An 18,911-nucleotide genomic window follows, 5' to 3' on the forward strand; every position below is an offset into this window, starting at 1 on the left:
ACATATGAACACTATACGAAAAATAAAGCGTACGTTGTCAAACAGCCCGACTGAAATTGTTTTGTAAAACTGCAGTTCGAAACTACGTCGTTTCCCCAATTTGGGGCTCATGTGTTTTTTCCTCAGAATGATGCAAGGTACGCAAAAACACCTATATTCATCCACAAAAATCGAATAACATGAAGAATATATAAGCACCAAGCGTACTTGAGAACGTTCTTCAGATGACTGCAGTGTTCTTTTTTAAACTATCACGATGAAAATAACCGCCTGCATTTACTGCAGTTCGTTATATTTATATTTCTTTAAATGTTGACAAATGTTAGTATTGAATAGGAATAATGGATCATTGTTCAAGCCTCCCTTATAAAAAGCTGCACTGCTCCTCAGTCATAACTCAGAACTAACGACATCGCGACGTCAAATGTCAGTGTGATCAGGGCAAGGGAAGTTCTTATAATACCGAAGCAATGAAAATTACATTGCTTCAATGTTTATGCATTATTGCAGGTATGTGCTCCCTAAAATTACTGTTACGTTTTGTTGTTTATGGGGATGAGTAACTGTGCCTTAAATCATTTTGAAAGTAGAAGTACAACATCAAATTTATTTATTGCCGTGCCACATTAGAACATTTGTATATAGATGGAGCTATAAACATGTAATAAGGGACATATTTTGCAGAATCTCTAATGCATTAGCGCATGCGTGTGCTTTTAAAAACCGTGAAAATGCATTTTTCAAACAAAGCACATTAACTTATGTGGTTTAATTCATAGGCAATTTGATAAGTGCAGAGTGTTTCCTTTGGGTTTGGTCTGTACTACTAAATGGTGACTGGAAAAGATAAAATATGCGTTCATATACCTCCTAGCATCCCCGAATTTTGTGAAGTTTCCGAAATAAAACTCGTTTTGCCATCTGAGGCATGTTCCGCGAAGATTCATAACAAAAAATTTTCGTTGAAGAAAAGCTTTATAACTTTTAGAAGATGGCATGGCGATAAATTCAAAAATTGCAAGCAGTAAAATACCTGTACTTGCGCCATACAGGCATCTAGGAACTTTATTCAGACATGTTTCTTAAGAGGAAGCTTCATCTCGCCAGCCGAGAAACAGTTTTTCTACCAAGTACTCCACTTCTTGTGAAGATTGTGATACTTTATAGTAAGGTTTAACACAATTGAGGCAGCAAGTGTATCATAAAATTTTGTTAAAATATTTTTATTAATTATGTTTAAAATTTCAATATTTCAAAATTCTCATGCATGAAACTTGTAGCTCAGCTGTCAAAATAAAAGTCAAATTCTTAAAGTAGTACTCATCAAACTGTCTTAAGCAGACAGAACTTACGGATTATATATTATATAAAATTGACCGTACTTTTATGAGTAGAAAAATTGAAAAAGTGTAGCAAGCCTTGTCACAAGTTGTTTAAATAATCTTATACTTTATACACCACAGTTCTTCCCTTCAGGTGTCATAACAGACACAGCTGAATAAACTTTGATATCTGCTTGTGGCGCTGGCACACTTCATGCCACCTATTTTTTTTTATTTTGCAAATATTTAGGCAGTGATTAAAAAATGCTTGAATTTGTAAAACAAACTTCTTTTATGGGGTTGCTATTCTTTGCTTTCTCTCCCAAATGCACCAAGTTCCCGTCCAATTCGTCGAGGGCTTGTTCCAAAAGAACAGTGTTGCATTTTACACGCACTTGAAAAGAGAAATTATAGTTAGCCCGAAGCTAAAGTTTTCTCCTAATCAGGTAAAAAGCAAACAGAGGGACAAAGAAAAAGGTCGCTATTGTATCTAGCATTGTGTGCTACCCTAGTCACCCAGCTTTCCGTGTCGCGTTGACGGGATTTTTGATAGTTTTTATGTTCTCAGGCTCTCCGATACCAGTACTGAGCAAAGATACTGTCCCATTGTATAATGATAAAACCATAGCATCACGATGTTAAAAGTATTTCAGATTCAGGGATAACATAAACGAGAAATAATTGTACCCTATACCTCACTTGCAAGTTATATCTCAAGATGCATTGATGCACTTTTAATTTCTTATTGCAGCTCCAATCTATAAGCAAGCGAAGTTTACAATTGCGTACTTGCAAATTTCTTATCTCACGCCAGCAGTTCTTCTCTCTGTGAAGATTAGTATACAAATTGAAAAAACCAAACTCTCTGGAAATTGTTATAAAGTTGAAGAAAAGAGCGCTACGAAGACTTGGACTAAAAGAACAACATGTACGACGGACAAGGCGCTTGTCCGTCGTTCTTGTTGTTCTTTTAGTCCACGTCTTCTTAGCGCTCTTTTCTTCAAGTATGCAAAACGAAATCGCCCCCATTAAGCTTTTGTTATAAAGTTCTATGTCGTAATTCTGCGATAGTCTATGGGGCCGCATGGACGGTCACCTGCTCGAAGCAAAAACGGCACGCTATAAGGAATGTTTTATGTTGTTACTATCATCAGTATAAAGCAGTGCGCTGTGGTTCATTCGTACGAAGCATGTTAGTTTTTTGTAAAGCTGGTGTTCGCTTCTAGTTTCGTCATTCTTCCACTATACGCTCCAATGAGTAATTAGCGTATTACGCAGTGCATGAGTTGCGCGTTTTCTGTTAACATATCAATGCTTCTAAAGGACACATTGGGCTATATAATTCTTAGCATCTAGGTATGAGAAATGGCAGTAAACGTAGATTAAGGTATAAAGGTATTAGAAAAGTTGACAGCCACCTTAGCCTACGCTGTAGAGGATGAAGGCGAAAGCCTACCTGCTCCTGAGGCATTCATTACATTACTTGACATTATCATTCTGAAGCGTTGCAACTTCCTATTACTTGTTTCGTGCCACCAATGGTCACGGGTTTGACTTCCACGAAAGGTCATTGGTTCGAGTGCCTAAATAATACTATGCTAATTATCTTGTCTTGAATTAACACCAAAGGTAGTGGGTTCGACTCTCGACCTTCATGATGTCGATTGGAACAGAACTTGAAGATAGCCCCGGTTCTCCCATATCTCCGTGTTGGGTCTTGGGTAGGACTCCCAACAAAGGTAGTGAGTGTGACTCTCGACCTTCGCGATGTCGATTTGGAAAGAACTTGAAGATATCGCTGGTTCTCCCATATCTCCGTGTTAGGTCTTCGGTTGGACTCCCACCAAAGTTCCTGAGTGCGACTCTCGACCATCACGATGTGGATTGGAAAAGAACTAGAACATATCGCCGGTTCTCCCATATCTCCGACTGTGTTCGACTCAAACGAAAGGTCGAGGGTTTTACTCCCACCAAACTTCGGGCGTTCAAGAGCCCTGATAATCTATATCTTTATTAACTAAGTCTTAATTCAGTTTGCCATAATTACCATCACAGGTCGATGGTTCGACTTCCACCAAAGGTTATAGTTACTAGTTCCTTAAGTAACTCTATCTTAACGATCTGTACATGAATTCGCCTTGCTGCAATTGATATGGAATAGAGTGGAGTTCGTTTCTCCTGTTTACAACAGAAAGTAAGCAGAAGATGGAGGCAATGTGACCTGAGGGGGGCTTCTGGTCCCTGAACAATACGGCTCGCAGACCGTATGCAACACACCCCAAATCATACAGACACCAAAATCAACTGGAGCGTCGCGATACATAATATTGCTATCGTAAAAAAAAAACAACGTGTCTACAAAAAGGATAAAAAATCCGTCAATTCTTTTTATATTTCACCAAATATTATAACGCAAGAGATAGTGTGTTCAATTCCCTCCAAAGGTGGAGGTTTGGATCCCTCATTTGTGTGCAATTGAATTTGATACCTTAACGCGGGACTGTCAAATTTTCGCCCCCTGAGCTGTCCAAGGCTTTCGCCTTTATGTGTACACGCACCAGTTGGCAACAAAGGAGCTTGGTGACTACTACCACTTGATAGCTTCAGACGGGTTGCCCATACCATCATGATCAATGGTGAGTTTGCCACTTTCGCTTCACCTTTATGCAAGGGATATAGAAAAGTCTGGCCGAAAATCTTCTATTGCCCTATTTCTTTCTGATGATGCACAGATACATACTAAATTAAGCATAAAAACGTTTCTCTAAACAATTCACTGGCACGCTCGGCACACGCAGCACAGGCGCAGCGTAAGGTGGAGGAGCAGCTCCATAGGAGCTCCATTTCCGGCAGCACGCACTACATGTTTTTCGCGGTGAAGTCTCTTCGTGTCGTCTTCACGAGAACAACCTGAACGGTTCGTCCTGCGTTGACGGCGAGTTGCGACTTGTGCTGCAGCTTGGCCTGCTCACTGCACAGAGGTCTGCTGAGTTCAATGTTGCCTTGTTGATGCCGCGCGCGTAGCTCTGCGATTCGCTTCTTGAGCAGCGGTTCTGTTCATACCATGCGAGGGGGCGGCACAACGCGCACCAAACAGCAAAGACAGGTATCCAGACTAAGTGTCGCGCACGTCACATCCCTTAATCCGTGGCACGGCAAGTTGCTGTTGACGATGATGATAATGATGGTTTATTGTCATCCCCTTCAAAGCGGGGTGATGAAAGATCGTCACCCAGCCTGCTTGAGTTAACCAGGTCCAGCTGCATGCAGCATGTAACTGCTATATGCAACTGCTAAATTTCCGGACACTTCTTGGAATATAGCGCAAGTGCGATACACAGTTTGTACATATCGACGCAGCGCGCCGCCTGTCCCATCACATGCCAAATGCCACGATACGACCAAACTGATGGCGTAATCGCATTTCCTTTGAAACGGCATAGGTACTGTCAATTAGCTTGCTTGAATTATTAAGGTATGTCATACTTGTTTTTCATTACATCACTCTTTCTGCATATCCGTAATTTTCTTTTTGTTGCTCAAGACTTCTCTATCTACCTTGTACACCTACCTGTACCACTGCTACATGGCGTCCAAATTGATGTTGCAACTGCAATGCAAAGGGCCCACTTAGAGACCCTACGTGGCGCGCATCTCACTTCGCAAAGCAAGAAGCAGGATATGATGCTAATAATGAAGATGATGATTTATTGGAATTCACTTTGAAAAGCGGCGATGATGTAGTCCCCTAACCAGCTTGAGTTATTCAGTACGCGATATTTATGTTTTCTAGCATTCTTCTATATATCTCCTTAAACTTCTTCATCAAGCCTGCTTTAAATATACTTGTACCGCTACCTATTCATCTGCTGCATGGATTTCTACCTGGTGCATTATTATGCAACTGGAATGCAAAATGCACACGTATCAACGCTACGTGGCGCTCATGTCAAATCGCGGTTCTCATCACACGCTAGGACGCGTTTATAATGTATTGTTCCGCTCTGTGTTAGCAAACGCTTGCGTGGTTCAGTGGTAGAGTGGCTCACTCCCTCGTATGGGGCCCGGTTTCGATCCCGGCAGGAAATAGTTATTTTTTTCTCATTCCAGAAGTTAGCTGCTACGGACACTGGTTGCGGGGGACACCATCGACAACCCCAACGGCTATTGCAATGAGCCCATAAAGGCATGCTGTAAAAGCATGCGAGATGCAGTAGGTTACTAATATTGCTCACCTGCCAGTTAAAACTAAGTGTACAGTCGAAGATTCGTGTTTCGTACTTGCTTTTGAAACGCATCAGCGCACGGTTATGTCCAAGGTTATACCCATGATTCATGAGCCATAATAATTACGTTGCATCGGCACCACATTGGTCTAAACACAAAGAGGATAAACAAGACACAATTATGCGGAAAAGTATCAAAAGGGTGCTGGGACTCCCCATGAGCACCGGCATGCACAAACTCATAAGCCTGGGCATACCCAACTCCCTATCGGAGGCGACTGAGGCGACCGGAACTAGCTCAGGTGGCACGGCTCTCCTCCACCAAGGCTGGACAGCGTCTGCTACATTCATTGGGCTGCCATCATACGGGCAGTGTGGAACAGAATGTCTTTTTAACACAGGCAATGAAGGGATAGGTGGAACTCTTCCCGCGTAACGTCCACCCGCAGTACAATGTTGACCGGCGAAATGAACGGGTCAGGTCTCGGCTTGACTAAACAGCTAAATCCCCGAAAAAGGTGGCATTCATTGATGTGGCGCCGTATGGTCACTCCGATAGCTTTGCGGCCGTGTTTGTTGATCATCGCGGACACGTACTTAACTTCCGTCGGGAAGGTGTCTGCCTCCGTAGCAGAGCAGGCAGCGATAGCTCTAGCGATGAAGGACCCTTCGCGTGCTCACATGTTCACTGACACCAGGACTGCCGTCCCGGCCTTCGCCTCAAGGTTGGCCTCCAGGAAGGCTACCGCTATCCTCAGTTCGGGGGGTATGGTAGGCTTGCACAAAATTACGTGGTTCCCGGACGACAAGAGCTTAGGGGTTCATCCGTCTGTTCCAAACGCCAATGAACTTGCCCATAACCGTGCGCTGGAAATCACTGGCCGCGATGCTCGGGCGGCCCGTGGGCGGGTGCTTGCGGAGAGCCTCAGGGATCCACTTAGCACCTTTCATAAAGTTACGTCTCGCTATCAACTGGCAAGGTGGAGGTACCCCCTCCCTCTTTCCAAGCTCAATAGACCGCAACCGTCGGCTCTCCGAACACTGCAGGGAGGTTTGTTCCCGCCTCGTAGCACGTGTAGTCACTTTGCAGAATAACTACATCCAGGATGCCTTAGGTGCCGGGCGGATAAGTGCACACTCGCTCACATGCTCTGGCAGTGCCCAGCGTTAGGTAGCGCCAATTTCAGCACAGAGCACCGCGGACCCTGATCGGGGCTCTGCCGTACCAAATTAAGTTCATTTCACCTTCATCACCAATGATAAAAACTCTTTTCCTCAAACAAAGAAACAAATTGCATTTTGAATATTTGAACGCAGAACTCATTGTGTGTCCCAAGTGCCATAATGACCTCTCTGCTGTGATCGATCCCACCGTAACCCTCTCTACTTACTCGTGCTTCTCTCCTTTTGCCAACGAATCCGATAAGAAAAGCCTCTTACGAAAGAGAGCGCTATTTCTTGACGGTAGCAACGACATCGTTGCCACCACTCGCTGCCAGTCCAATTATTTCACGGGGTTTATGTGTCATGATTCATTTTAATCGATTTCATTAGTTACCATATAACAGAAATATATTGGTTTCTCGTAACAGATTTCCACGTGTTTAATGATTCGACTTGCACCTGAAGGTGCGTGAAAAGCGCGGTTCGCGGTATGGACACAGTAGCGGCACGGTCCCTAGCTTTTTCCACGTGCTGGTAGCTGACCAATGACTGTTTCTTGGCAATACGAGAACAGTTCTTTGCCAGAGAGCGAACGAGTCCTAGCGCTATTCCTCTCTGTCACAAAACCGCCGCATTTCTGAGTTACTCGCATTATGAACCGTGGCTACCTTGCCGTTCGGCCTCGTCTATAGGCGCTCCAACACTGCAAAAATAAAATACATGTTCTTATTGCTTAGTAATATTTTGTAAAAAAAATGCATTGCCTGAAATGCGCCTTTTCTGTTGAAGTTTAAATACTGTTACCGTTCTCTACTACGAAAGAGATCGCGACTGCGGTGCTCATCAGTGCACTGCAACATATCTCCCTCGTACATACCCATGCTTTGTACAGCTAAAGGCGCTGGAAATTTCATTCTACTTATTTTCTTCCTGTGGTTATGATGATAAGTAAACATTCAGTGGTGACGAACCAGTGCATTTCCTTACCAGTGGTGGTTGTTTCTGAAGCGCTGTCCACTACGCTCTCAGATCGAAGCAGACATTGGAGTTGCGTCGGCACCGGTGCGCCAGCACAAATGATGCGCTACATGTGTTCTTTCCAATGATCGCCGTGTGCCCTCGGCGAAGAGCGTGGTATGTCATTGCAGGTCTCTTTCTGTTCGTATAATTGTACTTTTAGCTTATATGGACAAAGGCAGTGGATATTACTGGCGACAGTAATAGTTTATTTCTGCTATACCACGGCTTCGCTATGGCGAAACTTGCATATTATTCGCACTGTATCTATTTCACGCTGCGCATTCCCCTAGTAGTGGCAGAGGTTCACGAGAGGGCTAGAATGTGGCCGCTGTGGTAATTGTAACGGCGACATTCTGCTAGATTAGCGTAACTGCGTTACACTGTAAATCAAAACTGCTACGCTAAAGGGCAAGTCTCTCTAGGCTCTTGCCACGGACTTATTTGTGACCGTGAGAAATTTCACTCGTGCTGATTTCATAGACACGAGTAATACGCTTTCGCAGTATTAGATTTGGACGAAAAGCACTGCAATAGCCGCTGCGTCTATAGCTTTTCAAACATCTCACGTTTGCATCACGGCAACCAATTTATTATCGAAAGCATCGCTGTTCGAAACCATACTGCCGCAACCACTGGTAATCGCACAGCGCATCAGTGCGCAATACGCAGTCGTCATAATCTTCCTATGCCAGAAAAAGTGTATATTGAAGAATGTGCATATATATAAGGCACGCTTTCTTTCGCGAAATATTGCTAAAGTAAAACCGAAAAATACGCTTCGCCAGCTACTACTGCCTGGCTGCTCCTAAGCCAGTCAGCTGAGCTGAGAGCCCTAGCACGCACGATACTCCTGACGTTTATGCTGATACTCGGTCGAGTGGAAAGATAAGTAGAGCTACAATGCAAACTTGTTCAGCGATTGTTTCGCAGCGACAGGAGCAACTGGGAAAACAACTGCTCTACCCGATTAATGCTGTGGCCGCTTCTCAAAAAACCTCGAATCTTACAATTGAGAAACAGCGTCGATTTCCCTTAAACGGAGGTCGAAATTCTAGGTGGAGCAGTAGTCGCCCCCAATAATTGTTTACGAAATGTGCATCTTAATTTAAGTTTGCGTTTCGCAGACAAAAACAAACGCTACATTTCATATAATATTGCATCTCTACTATCATTACTAGTACACGAAACTTCCAGGAAATATGCTCGCAAGCGTGCGCGGAAGATCTGGCCGTTCACAGACATTTGTAACACATTAACTTTTTCACATTCTTACCAGCGGACATGAAAAAAGTACAACAAATTTTCTAAAAATTTCAAAAAATTTGACACACAGTGTAGAAAAGGAGCGCGCGGTCGTATAGACAGCTACAGAGCAAATGGTGGTAAACTGAAAATCCCAGTAGAAGAAACGTCACAATGAACGTGGCAAAGTTTGGGGAAGCAGGCTATGGAGATATATGAATAGAAAAGGATGAGATCGAAAGGGAGGAGCTTTATCATAATTCGAATTTTTTGAGCACAACTGTCCCACAGAATATAAGGGCACGAAATCCTGTGCACAGCCTTCCACAAAGGAGAAAAATTTTTATCACAGTTCTTTGTCTGTAGCCTTTAGAAGTAGCAATAGAACCAACCAGCTTGTTCGGTAGGGGTAAATAAGAAATTGTGTACCACTACATGGGCTGTCTGTCTTCACTCTGTAGGTGGCTTTTTCTATTAAAGGCAGTCGCGGACAAATAATTCCGTTGGAAAATTGTAAAAGACAGGTGGGGCCATGTAGGGGGTGACCATTTTCAAGTTTCTGGAATTTTTAAAAGAGCCTGTTGCCGATAACGTTATTCTTGCCCTTGAGCAGGATTATTTCAAGAGAAAGGATCACTATCACCAGAAATTTTAGCACAAATTTGACAAATAGTAAAAAAGACACTTGTAAATTATTAAATAAATATTTTACGCCATCGATTCCGATCTACAATTGAAGCCGTAAGTTCGCGAATGGTATCCACGGTAAAAGAGCTTTCAGGGTTATACCACCTACGAGATGTTTCCCTAAGTGTGGGACAAAATACATCGGGCGTTCCTGCTGCTTCTGTGCTTCAGTGCATAAAATCGTGTTTTTTGAAGAAATAAGTGGAACAATGCTGCATTTTTACTACGAGGTTTATGGCGAGTGTCTAAATACAGCTGTGATTTTGCAAGTTCATTCCAAGTGTATACGCCCTAGAAAATCAGCCACTACAATTCATAAATTTAATAAGTGTCGTAAATCAATTATGTAGCAATAAATGGCACATATTTAATTATTGATTTATTGTTACTATTTCTAGTCATGTAACCACGTGGCATAATGCGCCTAAACTGTTCAGACTTCCAGAGGTGTGCTAGTGCTGATGTGAACCACAAAAGTAAACGAATAAAAGTCATCGCTTATCACTGAACCACTTAAATTCGCCACAGCCATGGTCGCACGGGTGCCATTACTGTAACTGATGTATAGTAGTGGCCGTTGGGATGAAATTATTGACCTTCGTTACAGCGTTTCGTCGAGAGACGTAAAACGCAATGAGGCTTGATTCCTTGATATGTATTGCGAAAAACAGCCACGTTTCTATTTCATCTTTATAGATTGCTAAGAACTTAACGTGCTAGGATAATTGCCGACGGCATTCCGCGGCAGGATCTCTTCAGGGGGACGTTTTCTGTATTTGATATTAGGTATAGTGTCCCATAGCCGTACAACAGCAATAACAAACACTGCCGTGGATAAGTGTGCATTTTGATTTCTTGGTTTTGTTAAGGTGCCCGCAATACTAAACTCAAAAGCTATTTTCCATTCCCCACCCATGGATTGCCAGAGACGCTGCAAATCTGAGCCTAAGTATTCTAGCACCCTAAGTATTCAAGAAGGCACTCGAACAATTTGGTTTCGCACCTGCAGGACTCAGACATGACAGGAACAGTGTGAACTGTCGTCTTTATTCCATTTACCTCTTTTCCTAGCGCAGGGCGGCCACCAAGTACTCACAATAGTCAACCTCCCTGTATTTCCTGCTCCTTTTTTTAATCCTCCTTCTCCGTGTTGTCGTCAGTTAGCACGGTATGTCCCAGAATACTCACAATCGCATGCCATAATGATTGGCGGCCGGGCTGGGTACACTTTTTGGTGTAATATAAACGAGGACAAGTCACAACGTGACGGAAATTTTGAGGATAGGTAGATTTATTCTGATAATATATACCGAAACGCAAATTATTTTTGTACATAACCTCAATGCGCTCCAACGCACTTTGGGCAACGGTTTCAGAGATTTTTGATTGCGTCGGAAAAGAAGTTTTTAGGTTCAACGCGCAGCGAAGTTTGCACCGCATCAATGACTTCTGCGCCAGTTCCAAATCTTCTTACCTTGAGCGCTTCCTGCAATGGTCCAAACATTTGAAGGTCGTTTGGATCGAGTCAGCTTACTGTCCGTAGCCTACAAAGTATTTACTAAGGCAATCGCAAATTGAATCAGGAACAGCATAGATTCTGTCAAGCAAAGGACCATGGAGAATTCCGTAAAAGCTACTCAACAATAGACCATATTCACACTATCAATCAGGTGATAGAGAAATGTGCGGAATATAACCAACCCTTATATATAGCTTTCATTGATTACGAGAAAGCGTTTGATTCAGTCGAAACCGCAGCAGTCATGGAGGCATTACGGAATCAGGGTTTAGACGAGCCGTATGTAAATATACTGAAAGATATCTATAGCGGCTCCACAGCCACCGTAGTCCTCCCTAAAGAAAGCAACAAAATCCCAATACAGAAAGGCCGGGAGATACTATCTCTCCAATGCTATTCACAGCGTGTTTACAGGCGGTATTCAGAGACCTGGATTGGGAAGAATTGGGGATAAGAGTTAATGGAGAATACCTTAGTAACTTGAGATTCACTGATGATAATGCCTTGCTTATTAACTCAGGGGACCAATTGCAAGGCATGCTCACTGACCTGAAGAGGCAAAGCAGAAGAGTGGGTCGAAAAATGATTTTGCAGAAAACTAATGTTTAGCAGTCTCGGAAGAGAACCGCAGTTTACGATAGGTAGCGAGGCACTGGAAGTGGTAAGGGAATACATCTACTTATGGCAGGTAGTGACCGTGGATCCGGATCATGAGACTGAAATAATGAAAAGAATAAGAATGAGCTGGGGTGAGTTTGGCAGGGATTCTCAAATCCCGAAAAGCAGGTGGCCATTATCCCTAAAAAAATGTTTATAACAGCTTTGTCTTACCAATACTCACGTACGGGGGAGAAACCTGGAGGCTTACGAAAAGGGTTCTACTTAAATTGAGGACGACGCAACGACCTATGGAAAGAAGAATGATGGGTGTAACGTTAAGGGATAAGAAAAGAGCAGATTGGGTGAGGGAACAAATGCGAGTTAATGACTTCTTAGTTAAAATCAAGAAAAAGAAATGGGCGTGGGGAGGACATGTAAAGAGGAGGGAAGATGACCGATGGTCAATAAGGGTTGCGGTCTGGATTCCAAGAGAAGGGAAGCGTAGGAGGGGGCGGCAGAAAGCTAGGTGGGCGGATGAGATTAAGAAGTTTGCAGGGACGACATGACCACAATTTGTACATGACCGCTGTAGTTGGAGAAGTATGGGAGAGGCCTTCTCCCTGCAGTCGGCTTAAGTAGGCTGATGTTGATGATGATGATTATTATTATTATGATGATGATGATGATGATGGTGGTGATGTATATACAGCGAGTCTGGACTGTATAGCAAGTGCTCCTGCAATTCGAATCCCAACTCCTTCAATGTTTCGGCTGCCCGTTTGGCAGAATGTGGCCGAACGTTATCTTGCTGCATGGTGAGACTTTCTTTGCAGTTTTTTGCAAACCAATTGCCCTCGCGACGAAAACGGGCTAAATGTTTACGACACGTTTCCAGCATTTGTACCTTATGCTACACTGACAAATCTTTCAGGATCCGCTTTCGGGGCGCCCCAGGTGGCAGGAACGTCTGCCCCGTGATTCCCGTGGCGAAACGTGCGCCCTAGCGTGTGTACCTATACTCGACTGGCGACGACCGCAGCCTCGGGAAGGTCAGCGTGAGAGGTTCCTCTATCAACGTGCCCTGAAAAGTTTCCTTTGAGGGCGTCATCCGCCACATGCAGAGCGAGTTTTTGAAGATGGCGATGAACAGAAGGCGGGCTCAGCAAATGCGCGAGTTTTCCCCTGTGTTTGAGTTTTCCCGAGCAGTTGCGTCGTTCCACACACTCAAATTCATGTTCCTTCACCCAAAGCCAACGCTGTTGACAAAGGAAACTATAAATGTTAGTGCGACGCAAGCACACTCACCTACTGACATTAGGAGAGTACTTAGAGCAACGCGTCACTGCCAGTAGTACTGCAACTGCTTCCTCCATTCTGTTTGCTTGGTCATTTTAAAGTGTCAGTGGCAGAACATGTAATCATCAATCTATGTAATCTGTGCAAGTTCATTAGGTTGACTTACAGATTCTCATTACTACTGCGCATAGCTTCAACATTTTCTCTCCAGGTGTTGCAGGTAGGAAATCTTTATTGATTTCATGAACCAGAAATGCCAGTTTTTTTACATGAGAATGGGTTCTCTAGATAACTGTAACACACTGTACATGTACCACAAAAATCGCGTATCATATGCAGCCCACAATGTCTTGTGCCTAACGCTTGCTAAAATTACTGGTAGGGCAGTTTCTGCACTCATATTTTGTGACCAAGTTTATTGCTGGCACCGAATTTGATTTCACCATTTATCCACCAAGCATAGTTGACCAATAAGCAGAGAGCTTTCACCTACAACCGTTCAAAGGGAAAGCGCATTATAGAAATACCTTTCCCAGACGTGAGACTTAGTTTCATTGTGTAGATAATTTAGTGTGACACCGACAATACCTGGCTTTTAAGTCTAGCATGTTGCACACTCAGCAACGTATGCTGGCAGTTTGGCGATGCGTGCAGCAGCCGTGGGTAAAAGAAGAGAAAAGTTGCAAAGGTGTCCTTGAGCAAGCTGGTTATAGCACGAACAGTGAAGGAACCGAAAAAATGAAGTCAGGGCACCTTTTTCTCATTGCTTTAAACAGTATTGAATTGCGTCTTCACAGAAGCCGACAAGATCATGAAAGTTACTATGCTCAGAGAAATAACACTAAGTTTCATAGCGCGTCCTTCGGAGATGATTTATGGCGGCGCAGGAACATGCGCTGTTCGCCGAGAAAGTAGCCAGTTTCATGGTAATAAAATCACGACAGAACTCCACTCGCGATGACTGCCGCCGGTAATGCGAACCAAGAAATGTCGCGAGAGACCATATTCCAAAAGTCATGGTTATTTTATGCATGCAGTGGTAATTCTGAGATTTTCTTTGCTTCGTCTATAGGCCACCTGTTACTATATCGTCCCACTTTGCAATGGCACGAACTTGGCAAGGTCGCCCACGAGACCGGTTGCATGGGAACGGCTAGATGATGCCGACGCAGCGAAGGTAGATTGCTGAAGAAACGATATGGTCTAACGACAAAGGCACATAAAGAAAGCAGCATGACAACAATACCATGAAAATGTTATGACGATGGTATAATGATGCCAACACGAGGACAATAACATGAGGACAATGAAAGGACAACGAGTGCATTGAGACGATGTCGTGACGACGACGGTATGAAGACAACCGGATTAAGCGGGAATGATGTTAATGTCATGAGTAATATAACATGAAGACAACAGTTTTACAATGGATGCATGATATCATCTGAGCGACGGAGACGCAATGATAATGATGGCATGACAATGGTGACGTAATCACAATTGAACGACAACAGCATGATTACAATAGAACGACGGAGAAGTAATGAGGTCGATGGTTTCACGAACGCAGTAGAAAAACGATGTCATGGCAACAATAGGAGGACAATGCGAAGTCATGAGAATGGTGAAACCACAGAATGACCACAATGTCATAACGACGATTGCATGACTAGATTTGGGTCTCGAAGTTAAAATGACAACGAAGCAGTTACGAAGATGCCATGACAAAGACATGAGTACGATGGGATGACGGCGAGTGCATGATTAAAATGACGAGGCGATGGCGATGGCGTGGCGACGACAGCATGAGAGTAAGATGACGAAGGTGGTCTGACGATGATACCATGACGACGACGACGTTACGACGACGGTCTTACACTCTAGGCGTGACAGCGGGTCTTTGAAGATAACTGCATGACAAGGGTAGCATAATCACGAATGAATGAGGACCATATAATAACAATACAATGAATAATAAAGACGGAAGTAATTGGAACGGCACAGGTTGCATGACGATGACGGCATGAAGACTCTCGGGTGATGTTGCGAAAGTAATGAGAATGATAATATGGCAGCGTGACGGCGACGGTTTAACGACGATTGTGGGACGACGGTGGTTTGATGACCACGACATAACAAAAGTGCAATGATAAAGCTGGAATGACGACGATACAACGCCCACGACGGCCTCACGACCCAGAGCACATACCTAGTGATCGAATCTATTAGACAACTTGGACCATACCGTTGTAGTTGAGGGCCTGAAGACGACGGCCTGATGAGAGTGAGTTCTCAAAGCTATAACGACGACAATAGAACGACCACGACGGGCATCACTATGGAGGTGGAACGAGGAATCCATACTCCCTGCATACCTACGATGGCAGACGGCGACCGCATGGCAAGTATCGGATGAGAAACCTAGAATAAAGGCGATGCAACGACCACGGCTGCACCACTAAAACGATCTCATACCTAATCACTAAATCAGTGGGTCTGTTTAGAAGGCGTGATGGCGACAGCATGAATGGAGTAATATCAAGAAGGCCGAACGACGACAATGGAATGACCAGGACTGCTTCAGGGCTTGGAGCACATGCCTAGTGACCCATGCAGGCAGACAACTTGGGCCACGGGGTCGGCGTAAGAGGATAGATTGTTAGATGCATAAGAGATGAAATTTGTTATTTCATTTTATAAGCAGAAATAGGGATAATGGTAACGAAAGTGAATGATAAATGTAGCAGAGAATAAATGCCCAAATACAAGGCGCAGCGGGCCTACTAAATTGCGGGACAGGCGTCGACAGTACGCTACGGCCGAGGATACCTGCCAAGGGATAAACGAGATGCGATGTGCGAGGCGGCGGGAGCAAGTCGACAGATCAAGAGTGCTGTATGCACCTGATGAGAGGATGCAGGGTAAAGTCAAACAGAAACAGATGGCGGTGGCGGTTGTGGGGAAAGCCAATTGCGAAATGACAGAGACGGCGATGGGGAACACTCACCCGTGGACTATCGGATTGCCCGGAATTACTATCGACTGCGAAGCTGCCGACAGAAGGCTTTCGCGTTCACGTGTTACCGGAGTGTAATGTGCTGCTGAACTTGTGTATACCTTCACCAGTTGGCTCTAGGGTAAGTGAATGTTTCGGTGCATGAATAATATTTGTCAAAGCAAGGCAGTGAGAGCCATATTTGTTTCCTTTTTTTGAGCACACATCCAGACCAGTATATGCAGTGAACAGAATAATTTTTGCCATGTGTTTGCGTACTTTTGGGGAACAGCATGACACGGTAAAGATGGTTGAATGGATAAGCATCCATCATCATCATCATCAGCCTAGTTACGCCCACTGCAGGGCAAAGGCCTCTCCCATACTTCTCCAAATTACACTAATTAGCATCGCAAGCGTGATACTAACCTGGTTTGTGTTTATGGTTATCACTTGCTACGAATAGTATTGCGAGTTGCGAGTAGTTTGTCGTCTGTTACTGAGTTACTTGGCTTGTTCTTGAAGCCGTACTAAGATGCAGCTCGACAAAGTAGCCCAAGCACGACCAAGTAGCCCAAGCATAATTCTGATTACACTCTAAGAAACATCTCATCTAGGCATCATAAAATTGGGCTCGGGGGGGGGAGGCAAAATCGGGCAGAAATACAAATACTCTAATGCTGCTTAAAGCTCAGCTTGCTATATAAAAATCTTTGACATAGAAATGAACCACTATTTACAGCAACCTAGTCGATGATGAATACTAAAAGGGAAGCCTATGACATAATTATCTTTTCAAGTTCTGGTGTAACGACAACTTTTGTCAATTTGCAGCTGTGCTACTACATCCAGTAGGAGGACGTTGGAAGGGTTGCCACTATTCATGCACGAAGCCAAGCAATCCACGATGCAGAAGACTTGGAAACGGACAAAAGGATCCAAAGGCGCTTTATTTCCCCGGGGATAAGGGAAGGTGCTTTGCCGCTTCGTCAGCGTCCTGCAAGGGACGTTTCTACAGAACCCAACAAGAGTGCGAAAGGTGTTGCCAATCTTTTTTAAGTGCCGGACGCAGAAGGCGTTAAACGGTGTGATCTGTAGAATAATAGCAAATATCTATGCATTTTGAAGTAACTGTGTTTGTTTTATTAATTGGTTGCTGGCTGTCTTGCATACGAAAGGTATATGCGATGTTGAAAAGGCATTGTTTTGTTCAATATATTTTTCTCATCATTTAGAGGCTTGATAGCACAGACAGTCCTCCAGCAAAACATTCCTTCCTACATTCACTAGTGGCAATAAAAGTTATTTTTTTAAATATGTCTATTAGCCTCCCTGATAAGTGTCAGAGAAAATACCTTCCTATTTTGCTTCCCCCCTAAGTCGTCTTTTAACTTCCTGCTTTTCACTTTCTGATAATATAACATCCCCATTCACTTGACAGTGTATAAAATACTTCCTGAAAAATAAAACAGAAATTTTGTGTGGCCACTGTCCCTCCATAAAATTTCTGTAAAGCTGTGTTTTCGATTTTTGGTTTTCTTTGTGGTTTAACAAGATCTTTCTGTTTGCATTAAGAGAAATATTGTGTTTAAGAAGAGATACCTGTTTTATATTACTGAAAAAAAGCTCTTTTCTCTGTTCTAAATTTTTCTTTTATTGTAATTACATTTTCTTCTTTATTTTACGAAAACGTAAGTGCAAACACTTAGCCATTTTGAGGCACAGAAAAAGTTCTATTTTCTGTTTATATTTTTATGTTACTTCATATTTTTGTCTGTTCCACTGTACAGAAATTCGACACGTAAAGATAATTTTCTATCGGTAGTAATAATGGCCTAACCCAGAGTGTCGCTGAAGCCAACGCTATGACTGGCCATTTCTCTACGTCAGAGCAGTCGCCACCCCAACAAAGCGAATTTTCTTTGTCCAAGCTTTGACTGCAGCCGGTATTCCTCGTTCCACCACTGTTTATCAAATCTAGCCTGCATTTTTATTTGAACCTCTGTCATGGTGGAGTTTTCTATCTCCCGTCAGATAATCTTTATAAAATACCAAATATCATATAAATATGCAGCTGGTCTCAAAACGAAAATTAGGCTGAGTGGTGAAAGCTGAAAATATTCAACTCTAACGCAAGAAGAAAAATGTCACACGTAGCGCTGGTGTGTGTCTTAGTTTTTACATTACTCTTATTTTTTGCTGTTGTTAAGTATGACCAACACTTTTTCTCTCAATGACCGTAAGATATAATTTTTAATTTAGGACAATGCAGAATAAAATTCATTTTTGCTTTATTTTATATTGAAAGATCACTGGAGAGATAAATATTAAAACACGAATAATAATAGAACTGCCTATGAGCACTAGGTTCACAAACCAAGCAGCGTCAGTTTTCCTTCCGTGTTATAACAGCTTCAAAGTCAATTTCCCAGGCTGTACAGGGCTCACGGAATGAAACGCGACAGGCAGCATCTAGTAGAACCCCGCTTTTATGCCAAGTGCTTGAGAGTTGTGTGTCATGTCGCCAGCAATCTGGTTATCAAAATTGACGCGGACTTCAATCTAACTGCATCGCGCCAAAATTACGTCGATGCGACATGAACTGCAGCCGGTGCAGACGAGCGTATGCGCATTAGTTAGCCCTAAATTGACGCGTTTCATTCCGTGAGCACTGTACATAAGCTTCCGCTTGCCATGTAAGGTACTCCTACGTAAAAAAGGAAGAACAGCAAAAAGTAAATGCGCTTTCAAAGCAAGGCCAAGCGAAGTTAATAAATACGTACATCTTTGTGTACAAAAGGCACTGATGGCAAATGTACGGAACTTCCTTAGTAAATTAG

The 18,911-nt window shown here is 43.3% G+C and overlaps 1 long non-coding RNA gene across 1 annotated transcript; it reads left to right on the plus strand.

Moving 5' to 3' along the window:
• The first annotated feature begins 411 nt into the window (after positions 1-411).
• On the plus strand, positions 412-17,216 carry LOC142578010 (uncharacterized). The gene is made up of 2 exons (XR_012827128.1): positions 412-510; positions 16,906-17,216. It is a non-coding gene; the product is annotated as an uncharacterized LOC142578010 (long non-coding RNA).
• Positions 17,217-18,911: the final 1,695 nt, after the last annotated feature.

This window comes from Dermacentor variabilis, chromosome 4, assembly GCF_050947875.1.
Source record: "Dermacentor variabilis isolate Ectoservices chromosome 4, ASM5094787v1, whole genome shotgun sequence".
NCBI lineage: Eukaryota > Metazoa > Arthropoda > Arachnida > Ixodida > Ixodidae > Dermacentor > Dermacentor variabilis.